This window comes from Camellia sinensis, chromosome 11 (genome assembly GCF_055761805.1).
Source record: "Camellia sinensis isolate YWXY chromosome 11, ASM5576180v1, whole genome shotgun sequence".
Classification (NCBI taxonomy): Eukaryota; Viridiplantae; Streptophyta; class Magnoliopsida; order Ericales; family Theaceae; genus Camellia; species Camellia sinensis.
The window spans coordinates 174602270-174611202 of record NC_138971.1 but is presented as its reverse complement, the minus strand read 5'-3'; positions in this window follow the sequence as shown (position 1 = coordinate 174611202).

Here is an 8933-nt window from a genome sequence, read left to right as displayed (position 1 = left end):
TTTGGGTCAGAGGAAGAGCTTTCAATATCCATGTTTGCAAAATTTTGGGTTAAAGAATTGTGGACAATAGGTTCGTAATCCAAAGGTTGATAATTTGCAAAAGCCTCCATGACTTGAATATAGGAAGGTAGGTATAGGTGGCTAATCAATGCATGGAGATTCTTTCGAGGGCGAACAACATTATCAAACAACTCTTCATATGCTTGATCGAAGTAAGAAAAAGTCTGCTTGGCCATGAGAGCTAAACTAGTCTTTTCGAATACTGAGATAGTGGGAAAGTTCAAAGGATAGAAGAGAATTTAATGCAAATGTTCATTGATGAATGACAGTTGAATTTTTGAAAATGCAAAACCCATGCACGTTCTAAGACGTAGATAAAATACTTTGATCCACTAATATCACTAAGTATTGGGTATATTAGTGCGGGGGGTAATGTTGGCTACGTATTTTGTACAAGCCAATCACAGTTCAACACGTGGCAGGATAAGGGCAATACGGGAAGACAATTCAAATCTTCAATCATAATCACACACGTGGCACTTAGTATTGGTTATTGTAGATCTGTATAGCACTGGATTAGCAAAGAGATGCTAGATGACGTGGCTTTAACGGTTACTCATATATTTAAATTCAAAATCAAAAGGGAAGCCTAACTGCAGACATGGCATAGTGGAGCTAACTGTGAGGAAACACGATCAGCGATCATGGAGGGATGGTTTGACGGTTAGAAACTCATTTCAACGGTTGTCATTGAGAAGTATAAATAGTAGAGAAGGCCCCAGAAAGAACCTCTAGACTCAGATCCAAAAAACTAGTTTTATCTACTTTATTTTTCTTCCAGTTTTTTTACATTTCTTGTTCTTTACATTTTTGTACTTCAAATTCTTATACTGCACTTCGTTCATAGGAGTAGTTTCAAGTAGCTTGTTCTTGTAAACCTCTACGAGACTGAATTGGATCAGTGTAAGTCTTTCATTTTTACTTAATGAAATGCTACTATTGTTCTTCATTTAATCATTATTTGCTTAATTCTCCTAAACAAAGCCACCAATAAAAGTCCTCTTCATTGAGGCTGAAAGAACTAAAACACAATCGTTTGATAATTGGTTGGCAATTTATCTTCTGTAAAGACCGATTGATCCTTGCTGGCACGCTTAAAATTACAATAATAACATTTGAAAGCCAAAAAGCCAATAGAACTTAACCTTGATGTATCTCCAAAGCTTTCTTATATCTGTTGCTCGTCATTTCTTTGTCCATTCCAAGCTGTCTTGTTGGCCGAAAGTCTATAGCCTAGTTAATATCGTTCATGGTGAGTCTGTATCCTCCAGCATGAAGGGGTTACCGCATTTAATGCTACGAGGGCCTCATTAATGGCTGAAGTGTGGATGCAATAACTTTGCAAGATCTTTGTCTACTTACATGACTAATTTCCTGCCTGACGAGTGTTTAGATCCTATTGGTCCTGGTTCATCATTGGTTTCTCAAGGTCACTGGACTTTAATACCTAGACCGTGGGCTGAGTCTTGAATCATGGGTTGGACCCTCTCAATATCACGAAACATGTTCATTTTATTGTGTTGTCACTAAATAAATGAACGGTGAGTATGTTTTTGAAAATAAATCATTCATTTTTTTAAGACAAAAATGATGAAAAAAGATGTTACGATTATCGGATCGATTTATTTTTTTTTCCGAATGATATGCGCAAAGAGTTTAAAAAAATTAATGGCTCGAATTATCAAAACAAGACACGTAATAGATTCCATGTATCCCAACAATTTTTGTCTAATTCAAATGAGAATGGAGAATCCCTTAAAACATATGTCGATTATATAATTCAAATTTCATAAAGAATAGTATTGATTTTCATATATATCACATTAGTTTTTATTGGTGGGTTCTTAACTATTGTCACATGATGTGTTGTTATCACTTTTCTCTATCCATACAGCTTCAAAATCAAATGTTACGTATCAGAGCCATTCATTTTTATTTTTATTTTTTTTAATTTTGCAGTTCCCTCCATTTTAGGGAATTTTTACAAGGATGGATCCAAATTATGGCCAAGCAATATTTAAAAAATAAAAAATACTAGAATGGTGTACGAAAATCACAAGTGGCTGATTAAAGTAAGAACCAACAATTACATTTCCTCGTTGGCCCAAAAAAAAAAAACAATTACATTTCCTTATCACAGTTCGAAAGGTTTATGGGTACAAGAAAGATATTTAAAAATCTATGGTACATATTTTAAAATTTTGTTGTAAGGTAATATTTTAAATAAATCTTGACCACTGATATTAAATTATAAATATTTTTCTTATTTTTTTTCTTTTCTAGGATGGTAGCATTACTAAAAATGTAAATAACCCTTTAGAAAATGATGTGATATGTCCATGGGATGAATTTCACTATTTTTTTTCTCATCTCTTAAAAGAATTAATTCAATGGGTATATGTAAAATTTATCATAATTCAAAAAATAATGAAACACACCATTATTTTTTAGAATATTATATGAATCTAAATAATAATTAAAAAACCATATCACACCCTGCTTATACAAATTCGGAAAAAATTAAAAAACAATGTTGAAATAGTGATAATAATATTCCTTTACATCACTCAAAATTTTTATAGTCTAAAAGTAACACATACTTTTTTCTTACGCTATATTTGGATTATAAATTTAGAAAGTGCCTGTTTGGCAGAAATTATTTACAGCTTATTTCAGCTTTCAGCTTAATTTAAGTTATTTTGATGTGTTTGGTTTAGCTTATAGCTTATAGCTTATAGCTTTGTGGAAGTCAGAAATCAGCTTATTCTTTGAGTGGGGCAGGAGATGCTTTAAGAATAAGCTGGAAATCAGCTTAAGCTGAAAGTTATAAGCTATAAGCTGTTTAGGCATAAGCTATAAGCACTTTCCCACAGCTCTACCAAACAGGGCTAAAGTGAATGAGAAATGTAGGGGAAGCACAAATTTATAATTCATTCATATTTTTCTCATTTTCTCCGTCTATTTTCTAAATCTATACTTAAATTTATAATCCAAGAATTACCTTAGAGAGAGTAGAAAGATTCGATAACCAGAGAGGAGAAGCGAGTGAAATTAACTTTAAGCACAAGTTAATTTGAACATCCGATTATTAAACACCCCCCCCCCAAAAAAAAAGAAGAAGAAAGAGTGAAATTGACATATGTGAACAATTTATTGAACAATTTGGTAGACCTATCTCAAATTAGAAGACCTTCAACCTGTGGCAGAGCCAGAAAATCAAATTAGAGGGGGCACTAATTAATTATAATATTGAAAAATTTTACAAAAATATTTAACGCAAGTTTTTACGATTGGTTTTGAGAAACATCAAAATAAAATAAAATAATGTAATTTATATCCAGTATATCATGGACAATATAAAAAAATATGGATATAAGTCTTAAAATAAATTATATAATGATAAAAAAAAATTTATACAAAATTTGATTAAAAATTCAATATAATGGTAATACCACGTCATCATTAGTATTTGATATCACCAACTAATAGTAAATAAACACATAGAGAGTGAACCTCACATGTCAGATGTAACTAACAATCCAATAAATTTCATATCTTTATAGTGAGATTATTTATACTTGCATGTCAATAATAATGATATCACCTTTACATTCAAAATTTTTCATTCAAAACAACCATTATTGTTCTCATAATTTTTAAAATGTCATTGACATTTCACTCTAATAATATTTTTGTAATTTTTTTATTTAAAATATTTTCTTTATTTTTGCAACAAAACAACAACAACGCCCAATTAGTACACATTAATGTGTGTTTGGGAGGAGAAAGATTGAGTACACACCTAACCTTTGACATAATGCACAATCCCAAGACTTGAACCCATAACCTTAAGGTTATTAGGTCAAGTCTTAACTATTGAACCAATAGTCACCCTCTTTTTTTATAGGATTAATTACCTAAAAGTCCTATCTACATATTTTGTGATAACTTAGATACTGTCAAAAAGTTTTTGAACCAATAAGTCTCATTTACATGTAAAAAGACGTTTTTCTCTTTAATCCCAAAATTGAGAATGTGCTCAATTTCAAAATTGAGAATGTTCTCAATTTATAATTATCAAAATTAAGAAATTTCTCAATTTTTTTTCTAGTATGAACTGAAAATATTATCAAAACTATCAAAACTAAGAAATTTATAATTATCAATTTTGAGAAATTTCTCAATTTTTTCATGATTAAAATTGAGAATATTATAAACTGAGAATGTTCTCAATTTCAAAAAACTCTCTCTCTCTCTCTCTCTCTCTCTCTCTCTCTAATGGCAGTGGCACCTATGTTGGTTCCATTTATGATCCACAAGAGCAATGTTCCAGCCAAAAAATTAAAATTATTTTTAAATCAAACCAAACTAGGCTAATTTGGAAATTCTTGAAACCCCAATTGACGTCTATGTGAAAACAGTGAGAGAGAGAGCTCTCTGTATGTATATGTAGCTTCAATTCAATTCAAACAGCATTCGAAGCAGAGAGAGAGAGAGAGATGAGCAGTACGCAGGTGGCGCACTCGCTGGCCTTCAGGGTAATTAGGCTATGCAGACCGTCATTCCACGTGGAAACACCTCTCCGTTTCGACCCCTGCGATCTGATCGGCAGCGAAGACCTCTTCGACGACCCCGTGGCGGCGTCTCACTTCCCTGGGCTCCTCTTGAAGCACTCCCCCAAATCCAGCAACTCCGATCTCTCCTACCGCTCCCGATTCCTCCTCCACGACCCCTCCGACGCCCTCGGCCTCCCCGGCCTCCTCATCCTCCCCCAAGCCTTCGGTGCCATCTATCTGGGACTTGAGTCGAGGAAGGGAGAGGGAATGGTAAATTGGTCTATTAAAAATTAATGAGACTTGAAGGAGCACATAATTTTATCTAGGACTTAATGAATTATAAGTTTACAAAATGAAACTTGTATATGAATGACCCCTTTTTATATTTGTAAAAAAAAAAAAAAAAATTTCCAAAATTTAGGGGGTGACCCCCTCATCCCTGGCTGCCTCCGCCACTGCCTTCAACACATGACACAAAGTACAACATATATTGACAAGAACTAAGATGGGAATGATCAACTGGAATCTTTCCATAATTTGAGTCATGACTCCATCTTATTCAATATTCTTATTATGAAGTAATTCCAATAGCAGAAAAGATAGTTGCGCAAAATAAAAGACACAAAAAAATTTACAAAAATTATAATAAGCAATTTGATAACTATTTTGAGTGTTCTGTAAGTCTGTTCACCATTTTGTATTTTAATTTTGTGCATGCAACATTATTGTTTCAATAGATCTCATGTTGAATTCTCATGAGACATAAACTACTCAATCTTAATATATGTGTAATTTGAAAATGATCATGCATATCTCGAGTTTATTTGCAATTCTCCATCAATAACTAAAATAAAATAAAATAAAAAAGAAAAAAAAATGTTTGATAATCAAAATGCCCCCTTTTATTGGTAAGATGGTTCACATGACACCCAAGACACTTCATCCGTTCCTTACCGAACCTCTAACTAAAAATTGACCTCAACAATTTTATCTACTTTAGAACATCCATATCAATATATATAATCAGCCAAAGTTCAAAACCACTACTCATTAAATAATAATTAACTACATTCTAAAAAACATCATACACACATAATTGCAAACACACTATTCACACATAATACATTATTCCACAAGTCAAAGTTTTTAGGTCTCTCAAGCACATGAAATGAGTTCACCATCTATTAAAAGAAAAAAAAAAAGCGTACATGAAATGAGTTTACACATATAATTTGACTAATATAATACAAATAAATATATATTCAAAGAAATTGTACAAAGTAACGTAACTGCATTGTGGGGCTAGTAATTCAAAATAAATAATTTACCAAAATGATTGTTAATAATCATAATGTTGCTACCATATCATTCTGGTAAAAAATTGTATAAAATTAATGTAAAAAAAAATTATTTTTTTCATATAATTAACAAGATTCACAAATCTTAAAAAAAAAAAAAAAAGATTCAGATATCACAAACCAAAGTTGAAAACGATTATAATCAACTAAAACTCATTAAATAATAATTAACAACATTCTAAAAACACACATAATTGGAAACACACTATATGAACACACAATAATATGAAGTTTTTTTTTTTTTGGGGTCTTTGAAGCACATGAAATACTGATAGAAGTGGTGGCGGTGAACCGCTCAGAGGTTGACTTTCTTACCACCGCCACCGACTTAAACTCTGGCGAAATCCCGCCGCCATTGCCACTCTCCAGTACTTCTGGAATGGTTGAAAGCGGGCCCGACCCGTCGAAAACAGCAAAAAATGGGTCTTGCGATCTTGCTTTCGCTTGTTTGGGGCTGAAAATAGATCGAAGAAATTTGTGAAACGACCGAGAAAATTTTGAGGATTTTTTGGAGATAGGTTGTGGTGGTTGTTGCGGCGGTGGAAGTGGTGGCAGGTGGTGGTGATCGGATAAGCGAGACATGGAGACGGTTCTAGAAGAAATGGTGGAGTAAAGTTGGCGTTCGAAAGATTTGAGCTCGAAAGAGTCGTAGAGTGAGTTTCCACAATCCCATACGAGAGAGTTGTTGGGTTTGTGATTGTTTTGGGTTTCTGATTGAAGAATTTTCTAATCCATTGTTTGTTTATTTCTTGGGAAAAAAGACAGAGATGTTGAGATGGTTACATAACTTGAGAGAGAGAGATAGAGAGGAAAAGTTTCTTGCCTTTATCCTGAAAGGTGGGTAGGTTCAAATGCGTTAGTTACGACTAAAAATAAGATTTTATTGCCGTCGTTATCAAATACAAAATATAATATGACTTTTATTTTTTTATAATTGAATCTAATTTGTAAATTTTATAAAAAAATTATTTATTTATATGTATTCTGTGTTAAAGGAAAAAAATGGGTGAATTGATTAAAAAAAGATTTGTTCGATTTTTTAGTTTATTTATAAGAGGAAATTATATGAAAATGTAACCGATTCTTTCATTTCTTTGGGCTACTGGTCGTAAACTTATTTGATTTATGGTTTTTTAGATAAAAAAAAGTGACTTATTTTATTTTATTATATTATTTTTTAAATTTTATGAGTATTTTTTTTTTTTGAAAAAAATTCTATTAAGACAAAATTTAGTTGATTTTATTTTTTATTTTTATATATTTTAAGTAATTGCAACTACAAACTTTATAAAATGGAAAGTGCTCTACAAGCCAGGAGTGGTGATTCATCTCACTAATTTTTGGACCACTAATAGCTCTAATGAGCTTAAAAAAAAAAAAAAAAAAAACTCAAGCCAAAACATCACAGAAAAATGCTTGGGAGCACTAATTAGTGCTCCCACTAATTAGGTGGCAGTGGGTCCCGCCATTAATGATGTGATGTTTTGGTCTTGGAGTTGTGTTTTTTTTTTTTACTTTTTTAATGCATTAGTGCTATTAGTTAGTGCTATTAGTGGTGATATTTTTAGTGGGATGAATCATTGTTGAAACATCACATCACTTTGGTGGGGGCCATTGTGCCACATCATTAGTGATGCTCTAGAGCTCCCAATTTAGTGCTCTAAAACATTATTCTCAAGTCAATTATGAGCAAAAGGTAGGATTGATTATGTTGTTTTGGAAAGTAAGTTAAAAATTAATTTTTTGGATTTTTGGATTTTTTAAAAAAAAATATATAAAAAAATAGAGAGGTGATGTCTTTGAAAAGAGGTTTCCCAAATGGCATATAGGGGAATTTAAAACATGGAACTTCTATACATATTTTTAAAAAATTAAATAAATAATCTCAATTTTAATTTGCATATATAATTGTTAATAAAATTTATATTAAAATTTACTTACACAGATAAATATATAAAGAAATCGTTACAAATTAAAATTTACAATAAATTAATATATGAAGATATTATAGTAATAACTAAAAATGATGAAAATATGTTTTTTTGTTTTATAGCTAAAATGTCTGTGTGTGTGTGTTTTTTAATTAAATGCCAAACTCAACCCTATGATAGTCGGGACTCTAAATTTTGTTGAAGAAAAAAAATACTCAAGTAATTTTATTTCTTAAAGTACAAAAGGTTAAAATTTTCATCTTTAGTAGACATTTTAAAATTTTGTTTTTACTTTTTTTCATTTTTCTAGTCAAGTGGAATGTAAAAGTATAATTTTTGTATGAATTTAAATGATTTTTTTAAACTAAAAATCAAAAAAAAAATCCGAAATACTTCCTTAGGTCTTGTTTCGTACAGTTTATTATGGGTTAAAACTGATAATAAAAAAGTAGAATTCAGCTTTTAGATAATCAACTTATTTAAACTATTTTCACCTAATAAGAAATAAGTAAAAATTACACTAAACAATCTAATACAAACTTTTCAATTAAAATAAACCATCATTTAGGGTGTAACAAACACTCCTTAGTTGGCTACAATAAATAGGGTCGACCTAGCCAAAACCAAGGCATTATAAGAACATTTATTCTCTAAAAGCAGGTTTCATAACTTTTTTTTTTTTTTTTTTGGAGTAGCTTTCATATGGTTAACATAATAATAATAATAATAATAATAATAATAATAAATATTTAATCAGACAAATGGTTGGTCCATAAGACTTATCTTTAAGTTCACGCGAGTTTATCAAAAACAACAACACAACACAAGACTACCATTTGCCAAAAGATCGTTTAGGTCTTGTTTGTTAATAGATTAAAAAGGATAAAAGTTTAAAAAATTATTATAAATTATTATATTATTTTTATTTTTTTTAAAATTAAAAAATCAACTAAAATAATTAATTCTCAAACGAACTCTTAAAGTGCAATTAGTCCAAATGACAAATCAAATGTCTTAATCTATGAGTT